Genomic DNA, 15,405 nt, shown 5'->3' with positions numbered 1-15,405 from the left:
GCCGACCTATAGTCGGTCGGCTCTCTCAGATGCCGTACGGCTGCCGGAAACTGTCAGTCCTGACAACGGCACGCGGCACTGCCACCTAGGGGCATTATCCCACCTAAGGCATGGGTCAACCCTAGCAATTTGACAGCCTCACAGTGATTTGACACCCTCACGGCGACTCTGACAGTCCTCAGTGAGTTGACAATTCTTCAATTGTCTGCGCCATTAATGACGGCGCCATACCATGCTCCACTATATATATCGGGGAAGGCAACAATGCTAGAGGTCCATTCGAAACTCCTGAACCCCTCCTCTCTAGCTCTCCCTCTCTCTCATTGAGCTCCTTGTTTTCTTTTCACTGTTGCCTAGTCTCCTCTTTGACTTGACCGTCAGAGGGTCCCCGCCGGAACCACTTCCGATCAGTGCGGACTTTCTTTTGTAGGCGCTCGTTCCCGACGACCAGGCGACAAGGGGATTGGCCGCAACACTATTATACCCATATAACCAATGGTTAGACCTAGTTGTTGGTTGAAGTCTAGACATAGGTTCTTGGTGCTATATCATGTTGTATGTTACTATTTCCTTTTTCAATCTAATACCCTGCACCAAGTCATTAAAATAGTATTCAAGCAATGTGGGAATTATGCTTCTAAATATACAATTTTTGAAGAACCAAAGTTGGGACTGGAGCAATTAGGCTAGATGCCAAGTTTTAGGATGGTCTATGAGATTTTGATTAGCTTCAAATTTGGTTGAGAAATTTTATCGGAAGAGTGGTCTCTTGGCTTCAATTACCAGCACATATGGGAACATTTGATATCTTAGCACAGCATTAATAAAATAATCTAAAGAAAGCATAGAAAATAAAACCATGAAACAAAGTTTGATTGCCCATCGGGCTGAAGTGAGAAAAAATTTTCCAAAATCTAATTTAGCATAACCCTTATTATAGTTAGAAAAAAGGCTTTACGAGGGTAGGAGTCAGTGACTTAGAAAATAAGAAAAAAAAAGAGAAAGTAGACCTCTTTATTATTTGATAGATATAAAAAAATTTATATAAATTATTAAATATGGTTGCTGTATGGTTCAATCTTACATTGATGAAACCAGCCCTTATAATAACAGGTCTTATTGTTACTCACTATGTGTTAATAATTCATTGCATTGTGCACAAAATATCATGCTACAATATCAACTACTACTGTTATTAGTTTTTGGCTTGTGCTCCATGCAAAATGCATTGCAACTGGATGTATAAAATATTTTATTATTTATACAATTTGATATCTATGCTCATAGTCTCGAGACATGTTTTCTATTTCTCTTTCTCAAAGTAATTAATTTATAATCTAAAAGAAGAAATTTACTGCATAGTGAATAGTGAATTCGAGCGGTAAGAGTACCTAAAATGAACAGTTATATGCATGGTGCTTCAGAGTTTTGTTTAATAATAAAATTAATAATTTGCATATGCTATGCATGTGTTTTTTAAGTAAAAAAGAAGGGAGAGTTCGAACTCTTTTCAAATCATATTATAATGCTCACCTTGGTAGTTCGAATGGTTGGATGATATCTATCTCTTTCATACATACACGTTCTCGAAATATATATATTCCATGGTTGGTAAAATTTTACTATATATGGATCAACTTAAAGAGGAACAACCAACATGCACTCCCCTATGTTGGCACACCTGCATATGCAAGTGCATGCACCCGGAAACCAAAAGAAGAAGAATAAGAAAAAAAAAAAAGAAGGACCAATTAATCGGGTTTGATTCTTGGACAGCTTACTTGAGACAAGGTTTCATGCGCATAGGTTGGGGAGATTGACCTAATTATGTTCGATAATAGAACTTCAAAGTAATTTTAGGTCTCTTGACTGAATTGCAAATAAGGTTGGACCATGCAACTACATACCAAATGATCGATATGGAAAGCAAAATGTGAAATATTCTATTTTGAACCTTGTGACATTGGACCACCTTGTGAATGGTCTCTTTGCTTGCTTGGTCTACACAGGGAGTACTTAAGGAATTTCCAAGCTTCTAGTTTTTTTTCCACAGATGCTATTGGAAAAAGTTGCAACTCGTATGCCTGTAGACCATTGTTGATATCTTATCCAAGGACAAAAGAAATATTCTTCACAACTTCTAAGATAAATGATTTGTTATAGAAAGTAATTATTCTTTATAGCATGCTTTTAGTATAGTAAGTTTTGAGAAATGTGGGGATGTCAATGTAATCTCTTTTTTTTTTTAGATTAAAATTTACAAGAGCACCTTGAAATTTATATTTATTACACTTATTTTCAATAATTTGTAAAATTCATATTTATATCCAATTAAATTAACAATATTAACAAAACTATTTACCTCATATGAAAAGTCAAAATTGCTCTTGAACAAGGAGGAGGATACTATATATTTTTTATGTACTTAGGTGGCCGTTATATTACTTAAGGTTGTTTTGATCATTTTTTCTGTCATGGAATTTAGATATCATTTTAGTTTAGCAGTTTGATTAATGTTTCATTAAGTTACCGGTTAAAGTATTAGATAAAAATAAATTTCAAAAAGATAAACCTAAGTTTTTTAAACTATTGGATGCAAGTATGATGTATCCAAAAAAAAAATTATAATTTATTTTTTTTCTTAATTTCAAGTAATGCTTCTGAAGTGAATCCTTTTTTTTTTTTTCCTCCCCTGGTGAGAGTGACATTCCAGTCCTCATTGGTATGGTATAATTGGGCGTCCAAGGGGGGCAAAACACCTGTGGTTGGTCCACATTGGTTTGGTGCAACCTTTCTCAAGAGACTAATTCAAGAAAGCTACGGGACTCTGGCAGCATCTTCTGGCTCAAAGTCACAATCCTGCGCAAAGATATGTCGGCAGATTCTTGGTCTATCTTTATGGTTAGATTCTTTTCCAAAGCGCTTTATCAAAGCAATTAAATGATCTGAACTTAAACCATTTCTAAAGTCCATCCCAGGAAATTCCTTCACATTTGTCAACAAAGACCCTTATGACCAAAACTAGGGTCATTTTGTAGCTACATTATGTTTACTTGGACTTATCTACGTCAATATTCTTGTTTGTTCCCATTGTCTGAAAAGGACCTTCTTTGTCATTTGATGACCCTTGTGCCTTGTTTGGGTCCTGGTGTCCTGAATGCATGTCGTTTAAGCTCATGGCATTAAAAAGGTCCTGTTTGGATGTCGGAATTCATGGACTACTGCATCATGATTTATAGAGAAAAAGAGATGCAGGGAAGACGGTATTAGTTTCAACAGATCCATCGGTTCATCGAAACCCTAATTTTTACCACATAAACCATTTAGGAAATTGAAGCTCTTCGGATTCATGCAACTCTCTTTAACTCTGAATGTTTTCAACCTTAGAATCCTTCTGCAGACAGATTGTTCATAAACAGGAAGCTTCAATGTGCAGATAGGTCCAGATGAATAAGGTGTTAAATATGTGGTGTGGTGTGCATGCAATGTCCAAATAGCCAGAAGACACACACACACACTAAGAAATCCCATTCTATGAGTATTATTTGTATCATGGGTTTGAGTCCTTTGAGGATTGTTTTGGTGTCTTGGACTTGCATGAGCATGATTTGGTGCACCACTTTGATCATGCTCGGTTGTATTTATAGAATGTATTTATAAGTTTTTCTTCATACCACTAGTGTTAGAAAACACTGGAACTAGACATGCTCAGATTTTTATGATCCAAGTAGATTGGTTACTCATGAGTCAACATTAAAAAAATAAAATAAAATATATATATATATATATATATATATATATGAATATAAATTATTGAAATAAATAATATAATATAATGATAAATAAAATTAAAGTAATGCATAAAGACATGAATATAGATTATTAAATAATGATTATATAAATTTTATAAAGGCAATTCGCCGAGGCAATCCAACTAGAAATCCAACTAGCTTAATCCAAATTAGATGATCCTTAAGTTGGATTGCCGAGTTTGAAAACACTGCTTAACATGGCCATGTATAAGTTTTTTTGATGGAAAAATTGTCATGCATAAGTTGATAGCTCTGTATGGAGAATGCAAGCTTTGCCGAGGTTTATCACAGGAGTGTTAATCTCTAAACAAGTATGATCGCATGGTGCTGGAAGCTTTGCCAGGGCTTATCACAGGAGTGTTAATCTCCAAACAAGTATGATCGCATGGTGCTGGCCTTTCTTATCGTCATGCCCTTATTGGGCTAAGTTGATGAGCCCGATGAATCAAGACTCTCCTGAACTATCTACTAAAATAGGACGAAAGGCAAATCCTGAAGGGATAATCGCAAAGGACTCAATATAGGGTTGGACTTGCCAACAGTTGATAATAGTCTAGACTCAAGCATGCTACGTATGGCATGTAGGATCGGGGTTGTATTTTTCATGCAAATGAAGGATTCACCTTCCTTCAGATGAATCCACCATTGGATCACCCATTGTATAGATCACAAAATGTTCCCAACTCCATTTGTCTATCTATATATATTTCAAAGCATTCGACCGATGATCCAATGATGGATTTGTGCTAAGCAAAAATAATCTTGCTTTTTTTCGGCACGAAATATGCATCTCCGACCCATAGTATGCCAGGTTAGTAGATTTTGATGCCCTAATTGCTGCATGCGAGATGAGTTATTTTCCATTCAGATGATGGATATCCATTCCAACGGAGATATTCTTCTTGCCATCTCAGATGCACGCCTCTTTGATTTATGTTTTATCTATGCATAAAGCATAGCTCTGCCTTATTCTAGTACCCTTCTAGAGTCTCAAGAATTGCTTGTTAGTCCTTAAGGTCACTTAGATCGGGCTTGCATGCATGCATATTTGTCATTCTTCAATTAAAAAAAAAGAAATAATAGATTAGGTTTTCACACAAAAAGGGTAGAAGCTTGATTTTAGCTCAAACCGACGTGTTTAAGACTCTAAGATGATCAATTTTGCTTAACATCTAATCCAAGCTTTTTTTTTTCTTTTTTTATATGAGAATCCGAGAGAAATCCTTTCCTCTTCTATGTGCATCATATGGTGGTGCACGACACCAATCACACATGCTCATCTCTATGGGCCGTTTATCGAGATAAGTGCTTGATGAATGTGATCGATGGAAATAAGTGCCTATGATTTTTATGGTGCACCATTATTTGGTACATGTGGTATAGAATATAATTGGTGTAGGATATAATTTCTAGCCTGTTTGGCTTATAGTTATGCTCCGATATCTTGCTTAATAGGAAACTCTACAACGATAATAATGGTACCATGATGGAATGTGTTTCTTTTGATTCTGACATGGTCTAATGTTGCTGCTCATCTTCTGGCCAAGTCGGAAGGGAAAGCTTAAATTCAGACATGAGAAAGGTACAGAGGAGAGGGAGAAATCTGGGGCAGAGGAATAATGGACAACTAGACTTTATTTTTGGACTAGTGAAAATTATGAAGTTTATTCTTGGGCAAGAGCTAATCAAATTTATTATAATAAAGATTGATGAGAATGTTATTGGTCCTCCGTAAATTTAAACCAGCATGGGCTGATATAAGTTAGGGAAGGCATGGGAATTGGTAACATTTTATAATCATGAGCATGTAATATGTGCAATGATGTTAAGAGGAGAGAGTGATTGAACAAGGATAAGGAAAAAAAAGGTGCTGAAATCATGGCTGTGATCTATGTGAAATTGACAACTTGGTGCAATAAATTCCTCTCCTGCTTTGCAGTATCAAGGAATTCACATAAGATCCAATAGACTAATCATGCTATATTATTTTATAATTATAAATCATCAAAAGATATTATTCATCTAAGATGGGAATGGTAGCTTCGGTAAAGGCTTATCATTGATCTAACCCTATACAAATGTCCTAGAATTTTCACATTCTTTCATGGCTATAACTTTTTATTCCTTGCTTTTGTATGGGATCATCGTATGATCACCATCACTTAGCTCAAATTACTGGTAGCAATAGTATATCATGAAGTTCTAATGCTTCCTCTCAAACATCTCAAACATCTTACATGCCCGTACCCAGGGCCCACCATGATATACAAAAATCCGCAATAAAATTATGCCTATAATTTTAATAAAAGAAACTAACAAATTATCTGATGCATGCTTCATCTTTTATTTAAAAAATATATCATTTTTAAAAATATTATTTTTATTAATAATATAATTATTTAAAAAAATAATATATTTTTATTAATATAAAATCTTTATTTATTAATAAATATTTTATTAGTTTTAATAAAACATCAGTTTTATATCAATATATCATTATATTAATATAGATATATCTTATTTATTAATATATTAATAATATATTATTTTTATTAGTTGTTAATATATTAATATTATATTATGGAAATATTCTTTGTTGTCTTCTGGACCATAAAAAAATCCACCCCATAAACTTCCATGAAATTAAAGTATGGAGCATTAAAATATCCTTATATTTTTACTAAACTATAAAAAATATCCTTAAAAACACTTTTGAATTAAATGAATGAAAATCGGATACAAAAAGAGTTCATTAGCCATATAAAAAGTTCGTAAAAAAGAATTAATATAATACACAAGAGTCTGTGCAATATAAAGAGTCAGCTTAACATAAAAAAAAAAAAAAACACCATGCCACATATTTATTTTTGTATGAGAGGCTAGTACGTTATAACATGTGTCTTTTATTTTTTTAAATAAATTACCCTGATTTTTCTCGAGGTTTAAAATAATTATACGATCTCATTCAATATTTCAAAAATATACACATAACTCTCTGATCAAATATAAAAAATTAAAATTTAAAATTTAAAAAATTATAAGATATTTTAAGACTCAAATAAATTAGATAATGATGATATTAGTAAAAATTATCAAATAGATTGATAGTTTATTTAACAAAAAAATATTCAGAGGGGTTATGTGCCATATATATAGCAAAAATTAGGTAGTAAAATGTATATTTTAAAATATTACGTGGGAACTTGTAATTTCTTAGACTTCGAGGAAAGTTATTATAATTTATTTTTTTTTGGTAAGACAGAAGATTCATATATAACAAGTATGAATACAATCCAAAAAATCAAAAAAAGATATCTCGAAATAATATGAGTAAGACAAATATATCAGTTCAACTATCCTCTAAAATGATTAGCTACAAAACTTATGATGCAAGTGGCCGCAGAATTCTCCTTCTGATAAACATGTTTGATGTTAACGGAAATGCACTCCACAAGTAGACTCCAGGTTTTTCAGACCAACAGATTGAAGGAAGCAGCCCCCCCCCCACCCACGAATCCAGCTCACGACCGTAGCTGAATCACTCTCTGCCACCAACTGATCATCTTTAAATATCGGGTGCATAAAGAAGATGCCCTCCATGTGGCTTGAAGCTCCGCATTAGGAAAGGAGGTTCCGAATAAATGGATCCCATCAGCAATAATGACTCTAAAATTCGAGCTCCTGATCACAAAGTCTGCATCAATACTGTCACTCTCACACTGTCATCAAAATTGATCTTGAGGAAAGTCAGAAATGGGGGCTCTCAGGTGATATAAATCTTGTGGAGCACTACAAGAGCGGAGAGGGGCTTAGGTGTCTCGATTCTTTATGATTGATCTTGACTGCAATGTATCAACAATCTTGAGTGTCTGAATAAAGCTCTCTCAAAAATAATTCCAGCTGGCTGCCATCTCGTCTCATGTAGGTCAATATTTTAGGCCAATCAGGTATGGTAAGTGTTGCAGCCAATCCCCTCGTCGCCTGGTCGCCGAGAATAAGCACCTGCAAAAGAAGTCCGCACTGACCGGAGGTGACTCTGGTGAGGACCCTCCGACGGTCAAGTCAGAGAGGAGACTAAGCAACAGTAGAAAAAAATCAAGGAGCTCAGCGAGAGAGGAAGGGAGCTGGAGAGGAAGAGTTCAGGGGTTTTCGAAAAGAACCTCCTCCAGCACTGTTGCCTTCCCCATTTTATAGTAGAGCGCGGCATGGCGCTGTCATTAATGACGCAGACAATGGGAGAGTTGTCAAATCGCCGAAGACTGTCAGAGTCACCATGGGGCTGTCAAATCACTAGGATTGACCCATGCCTTAGGTGGGATAATGCCCCAGGGCGGCTACACCGCACGCCGCTGTCAGGACGGACAGTCTCCAGTAGTCGTACGGCATTTGCAGGAGTCGACCGACTGCATGTCGGTGCCTGGTTAAGGAATGTCGGGTGAAAATCCAGAGACTCTCCGATGGTCAGTCGAACGTATTACGGGAGTCGGATATCGGGCTCCACAGTTCGGCCAGTCGAGAGCGGAGAGGGTCTGCCCGACCGACGTATACTCGGTCGGTCGGGGTCGGCAGTCGTCGGTCGGCAGAGTCGGGCGCTGGTCAGGCAGGCCCGACGGTGAGTCGACGTGAGGGGGATCGGTCGGTATATCCCAACAGTTGCCCCCCCACTCCTGAGTCGGATGGTGTGCTGGCTAGCGTCTTTGTATGGGCGGCGACGTCGGACGAAAGGAGTGGATACCCACCGTATTATGTCCCGACTCTAGCGACCGTATCATTGGTTGGTCCGGTGTCAGGCATCTTATGAGTGTCAGGCGACTCGTCGGTGTCAGATGTTCCGTCGGTGTCAAGCGTCCCGTCGGTGTCAGACGTCCCATCGAAAATGAAAACCGCCATCTCCGTCGTCTCTTCGGGAACGCGAACCGCCACAACTTTTTTGCTGCGTGGCGGGGAGCCATTGGGTCGAACCCGTTCAGGCGGATAGAGTCGACGTGGCCTGATCTAAGGGCGGGTGCATCGAACCGTCGGGCCGAAGGAGGGTCCAGATGTCGTCGCACATCGCGATCTGGAAGATCCTCGCTAGTCGTGCTTTCATCTCAGCTGTCGGGGGGCACTATATATACAGGGTCACTTGCATCCGGATTTTCACTTTCCAAACTTACTGTCGAGACTCTGGTTGAGCGGTCCCTTGCCTCAGGTAACCGTCCTCATTATCCTTTGTTTTATTCTTCGCTTCCTCATAGTCCTCTTTCTTCCTCTTTTGTTCTTTGACTTCTGTTCCGGCATAATGGCTAGAACATCTCCTCGAGGAAGTCGGTCGGGGAACCCGACTGACGATGCTCGGTCGACCCCAGAGGTGGAGGTCTCTTCACTTTCGGGGCCGAACGTTGATCGGCTCCAGGAGCAGTACTGCATCCCGGAGCAATTTCAGCTGTTCGCCCCTGGAGCCAGTGGTCGGGTTAACAACCCACCTGCGGGCCAGGTGGCCTTCTACGTCGAGGACCTCCGGGTCGGTCTTCGCTTTTCGATTTCGAAGTTCGTCCGGAACGTGCTGGACTACTACGGACTGTGTCCGGTGCAGCTTGCACCGAACTCGGTCCGACTGGTAGTCAGCTTTGCTCTGTTGTGTCGGCTTTTGCCGACCAACCCCTGCCTTTCACTCTTTCGAGCCTTTTTTATTCTTCGACCCCACCCTAAAGCCCAAGGGTGGTGGTATTTCAATCCTTGAAAGGATCTCTCCTTCATTACCGATCTTCCATCGTCGATTCACGGATGGAAGAACCAATTCTTCTTCGTCTCTTGTTCCGTTCCTTGGGGGTTTCCTACTGGTTGGGGGGACCCCCGAACCCAACCAAACGAGAACAGTCAGGTAGAGGCCGGGGACTGGGAAGACTTCCACCGTCTGAAGGATATCTCGGTGCCGAAGTAGAAGGAGCTCGTCACCGAGCAGGCCCTGTACGACGTCGGTCTCAGCTTGGTGCCCCGCCTAGGTCTGTTCTGTTTGTGAGTTTTTTTTTTATGCTGATTCTCTGTCGTCGTTGCAGATATACCGCCAAGGATGAGGTTGACGGTAGCCCACATTCATCAGCATGCGGCACGGAAGAGGCCAGCGCAAGAGGTCGGGCCATCGCGGCCTCCCAAGAGGCCTCAGGTTGCTTCGTCGAGCGAGCCGACTGTGGCGGAGGTGGAGCCCGAACGAGCGTTGGATCGGGAGCCGGTCATTGCACTATCGGTGCCGACAGTACCCATCGAAGTCCCGTCCGAGGGATCATCGATCGAGGGAGCAGCCTCACCCGAGGGACGGGCGGTCGAGGAATCGGTCGAGGACGTGCCGACTGCTCGACTGGCAGAAGAAGTTCGGGAAGAGGCGCACGAGCCCGAGCAACCTGCGTCAGCTGCTGCCGCACCTTCGGGAGGGACCCAGTCGGGCTCAAGCATGCCCTCCCTTTCCGACGTCAGGGTCTGGATATCCGCACGAGGGAAGGCCCCGATGGCATCCATCGGCAACAGGAGGTCGGCCGGTGGCGGAGTGTCGGTCGAATCCCCGCTTCCCGAAGGAGCGTCGGCCCTGGCCAACCACGACTTGGCCAGGAGGCTATACCAGGTGCTCATCCTCCCGGCCGACGTTGAGGCCATGAAGAATCAGTGGATCTTTGACATGCTGTCCTCCTTCTACCCGACCATGATCCGGGTAAGTCTTCCTTTTCATCTCCATTATCATTTTTCATAAGTTTGGTCTTCTGACGGTCGGCTTTGTCTTTTGCAGCTGATTTATAACATATCCGAGTTGGAGGTCGGATATCGAAGATTCGGCGATCTGCGCGCGGCCTGGAAGGATAAGGCCATGGCTGCCGAGGCCGATAAGGTCATACTGGTTAACCAGCTGCAGCAGTCAGTCGACTGGGAGGCCCGGCTTGAGGGGGAGATCTCCCGTCTCACCGAGGAGGTCTCTCGACTCACAGGCGCTCTGACTGCTTCAGGGATCGAGCTGCAGTCGGCCCGGAAGGACGCCAAGAGGAAGTCCCGCACCGTTCGTCGGCTGCATCATGAGCGGGACAACTTCGCCAAGGAGCTCAAGGCCGAACGCAAGCAGCTCCGAATAAGCCTAGGGAACCTTGCTAAGGCTGAAGAGAACCTGTCTACCGCTCAGGCCGACGCGGACATCGCAAGGGCGGAAGCGGAGTCGGCGAAGGAAGCCATGGGTCGGGCTGTGGAGGACTCCGCGACTCCGAGGAGTACCGGGAAGAACTTCTGGAGAGCGGCTTCTTCTCGTACCGAGTGGGGTACGAGGATGCTCGGAAAGCCGTCCGGAGCTTGTATCCAGAGCTCGACCTCAGTAGCATCGTCCTGCCAGAGTCGGAGGCCCCAGCTGTGGAGGAGATGGCTGACCCGTCGTCGGGAGGTCACACCACCGTAGTGGAAGCCGAAGCCGACGCAGACCAGACCACCAAAGGTCGGGCGGCTCCGACTCCCGAAGCGGCCCAAACCCCTAAAGCCCGAGTGGATGTGCCGACCGCCCCCAATCTTTGCCCGATGGAGGAAGCTGACTCCAGAGATTAGTCGGTCTTTTATTTTTACTTTTGTTCAGAATACTTGTAATCAGGCTTCGGCCTAATTTTGTAAACTTAGCTTGAACTTTAATGAAATCAAAGTCTTTTTAACTTTGACTTTTTCCTCTGTCTCTATGTATCTTGGGATGTGTCTTGTGTGATTCGCCGAAATACTTTTTGAACGCATAAGTCGTAAGCCCAGCGTACTAGTTAGGGTGTTCGATAGGATCCCAGATAACGATCCGAGATAGTCGGTAGCGCACGCCGTGGCAAAGGCAGAGCGATTTTCGACTTGGGATCAGCCTCCCGACTGTCGTGTGACCCGACAGTCGAGAGCTTAAGTCGAACGTCTGTCGCCTAGACGTGAGTCGGGCGTGTTCGTCGAGTCGAAGGTTGATCGACCTCTGGACATAGCTTGATGGCCGGATCATTCCGTAGGATTCGATAGCCGAATGTCATCCGATGCGTTCAGTCGGGGGAGCGATGACAAGTTGAGTTCCCATTACCCAGACCTAGGTCGGGTACATACATCGCGTTGTATGATAAATGGTGGTAAGTCGAATATCCTTCGACTAGTCGTGACCTGGTCGGTAAGTTGCGAACGCGACGTTGGGTTGCGTTGGCGCTTCGCCTTTCTTGGCCAGGGCCAAGTCAGTGAGTCAGCCGATTGTTTTGCCCGAGAGTTTAACTGTAGAAGGAGTGTAACTTCCGTCGTTGTGGATGTATCGGTCCTCTCAAGCATCCGATGTGTCATTGGCGATCGGGCCGTTGGTTCCCAATGGAACGTTAGGCTCAAGTCGGGGCATCGGGGCTCGTACTTCTGGCGAGCGCCGACCCACAGTCGAAGAGTCGAGATTTCAGACTCCGAAGTTTTGAAACTAAATTTGTATTTCGGACAAGGGGATACAGAGTTCACTGGTAGTATAACTTTAGATTGTCGGCATTCCAGGTCCGGAGAATGGCGTCCCCTTTTAGAGTCTCCAGTCGGTAAGCTCTCGATCCGTAGGTGTTCGCTACCTTGTAGGGTCCTTCCCAGTTCGGAGCTAGCTTTTCCTGGTCTAGAGGCTTCGAGACTTCTGCCTTTCTTAGGACTAGGTCTCCAGGCCTGAAGAGCTTCGATTTGACCTTGACGTTGTAGTATCGGGCTACTCTCTGTCGATAGAAAGCCATACGAAGTTGAACCTCGCACCGGAGCTCGGGTAGGAGGTCCAGGTCAGCCCTCCGACACTCGGAGTTGTCCGGCTCTCGATACTGCTCGATTTTAGTCGATGGTAGCCCAATCTCGAGCGGTATCATCGTCTCTGTCCCATAGGCTAAGCTGAAAGGAGATTCTTCGATTGGGACAGGGGGTGTCATGCGGTACGCCCATAGGACGGAATTCAACTCCTCGACCCAGAGGCCTTTGGCTTCATTCAGTCGGATTTTAAGTCCATGCAGAATGGTCCGGTTGGTCACCTCAACTTCACCGTTGGACTGTGGGTGCCCGACCGAGGTCAGTCGGTGCGTGATATGGAATCTCGCACAGAAGTCTCTGAAGTTTTGGTTATCGAATTGTCGTCCATTATCGGTGATAATGGTGTGCGGCAATCCGAACCTGAAGATGATGGACTTCTGGACGAAGTCTTCCATCTTCCGCTTGGTGATTTATGCCAGAGGTTCGACTTCCATCCACTTAGTGAAGTAGTCGATTACGACGACTATGAATTTTTTCTGGCCAGATGCCAGAGGAAAAGGACCGAGTATGTCGATTCTCCATTGGGTGAAGGGCCACGGGGCGACAATAGGGGTGATTTGGCTGGCTGGTCGGTGTTGTATGTTGGCATACCTCTGGCATGGCTCACACTTCCGAACCAACTCAGCCGCATCCTTCCTCATAGTAGGCCAGTAGTAACCTTGCCGTAGGACTTTGTAGGCCAAGGATTTGCCCCCCAAGTGATTTTCGTAGATCCCTTCGTGTACTTCTCTGAGCGCATAGTCTGCGTCAGTCGGTCCCAAACACCTGAGCAAGGGGAGGGAGAATGACCTTTTGTAGAGTCGGCCATCCATTATCACGTATTGGGAGGCCGACCATCGGAGCCGTTTGGCCTCCGCGGGATCTTCAGAGCTAATTCTGTCGGTCAGGTACCGAACAATCGGATCCATCCAACTTGATTCGATCGCTAGTTGTAGCACCTCCTCGGCCTTATCGATGCTCGACTACTCGAGATTCTCCACAAACATCCGACCCAAGGTGTCGTAAGCTGAAGTCGCTAGCCTGGAGAGTGCATCGGCCCGAGCGTTCTCCGACTTAGGGATGTGGGAGATCTCAAAATATTCGAGGCGTGTCACAAGATCTTTCACCTTCTGGAGATATTTTGCCATAGTCGGGTCTCGCGCCTCGAATTCGCCCTTGACCTGCCCCACGATCAGCTGAAAATCGGAGAAGACTCTGAGGCTGTCGATCCCGAGCTCCTTCGCCATCCTCAAGCCAGCAAGGAGCGCCTCATACTCGGTTTGATTGTTGGAGATGTTAAAGTCGAATCGGAGGGCGTACTCAGTTACCCGACCCCGCTCCCTCGAGCATTGGAAGCTCCGTCGATGTGCAGCACCCAGGTAGACCCGGGGTCAGGCTCGGAGATCGCAGCTCCTCCGGGGCTCCTGCCTTCCGACCCTTGGTCGGTTGTCGGACACTCAGCAATAAAATTGGTCAAGACCTGGGCCTTCAAGGCAGGTCGCGGTCGGTACTGAATATCGAACTCATTGAGCCTCATTGCCCATTTCGCCAGTCGTCCCGATATGTCAGGGCAGTGCAGTATCGCCCTAAGGGGCTGGTCGGTGAGAACCACGATAGTGTGTGCTTGAAAATACGGGCGGAGTCGTTGTGCAGACACGATCAGGGCGAAAATTATCTTCTCCGTCTTTGAGTACCGAGCTTCAGCACCGTGGAGTACTTTGCTGGTGTAATATATGGGTTGATGGATTTGGCTCTCATTCTCTTGGACAAGCACTGAGCTAACCGCCTCAGGGGTCGTGGCCAAATAGAGATACAGCATCTCCCCGACTTCCGGCTTCACAAGCAGCGGCAGGGAGGTCAGGTACCTTTTTAGATCCTCAAAGGCCCGCCGGCACTCCTCCGACCAAGAGAAGTCCTTTACCTGTCTCAGGGTTTTGAAGAACGGGAGGCATCTTTCGGTCGATCGAGAGATGAATCGACTGAGTGCGATGATTCTTCCGTTCAGTTGCTGGACCTCCTTCTTGGTATCCGGATGCCGCATGTCGATGATTGCCTTTATTTTCTCAGAGTTAGCCTTAATTTCTCGTTGAGAAATGAGGAACCCGAGAAACTTCCTCGAAGTCACCCCGAAGGCGCACTTAGTCGGATTCAGCTTCATCTGGTGTTGTCGCAAAGTGCGAAAAGTCTTTTCGAGATCTTGAACATGATCTGCAGTCTGCGCGCTCTTTACCAGCATGTCGTCCACATACACCTCCATGTTGCGCCCGATTTGGTCTTTGAAGACCTTATTGACAAGCCGCTGGTAAGTAGCTCCGACGTTCTTTAGTCCGAAGGGCATTACTCTATAGCAGTAAAGACCCTTGGCGATCACAAAGGCTGTGTGCTCCTCATCTTCGGGCGCCATCCGGATCTGATAGTATCCGGCAAAAGCATCCATGAAGCTAAGCAGTCGATGGCCGGACGTCGCGTCTACCAGCTGATAGATTTTTGAGAGTGGGAAGCTGTCTTTCGGGCAGGCGCGGTATAGGTCGGTATAGTCGATGCAGATTCTCTAGCTTCCGTTGGCTTTTTTCACCATGACGACATTGGCGAGTCAATCGGGGTATGTAGTTTCTCTGATGAAGCCCACCTCGAGTAGCTTGTCCACTTCCTCGTCAATGGTCTTCTGTCTTTCGAGAGCAAAAGACCGCTTCTTCTGCCTCACCGGCCTCATTGCTGGGTCGATGTTGAGTCGGTGAGTCATAGTCTTCGGGGGGATGCCCGACATATCCGCTACCGACCAAGCGAATATGTCGACATTGGCCTTCAGCAGCTCCACTAACTGTTGTTGCTCGGG

This window comes from Elaeis guineensis, chromosome 1, assembly GCF_000442705.2.
Source record: "Elaeis guineensis isolate ETL-2024a chromosome 1, EG11, whole genome shotgun sequence".
Lineage (NCBI taxonomy): Eukaryota > Viridiplantae > Streptophyta > Magnoliopsida > Arecales > Arecaceae > Elaeis > Elaeis guineensis.
The sequence above is the reverse complement of the archived record's forward strand: the minus strand, read 5'-3'. Positions refer to the sequence as shown.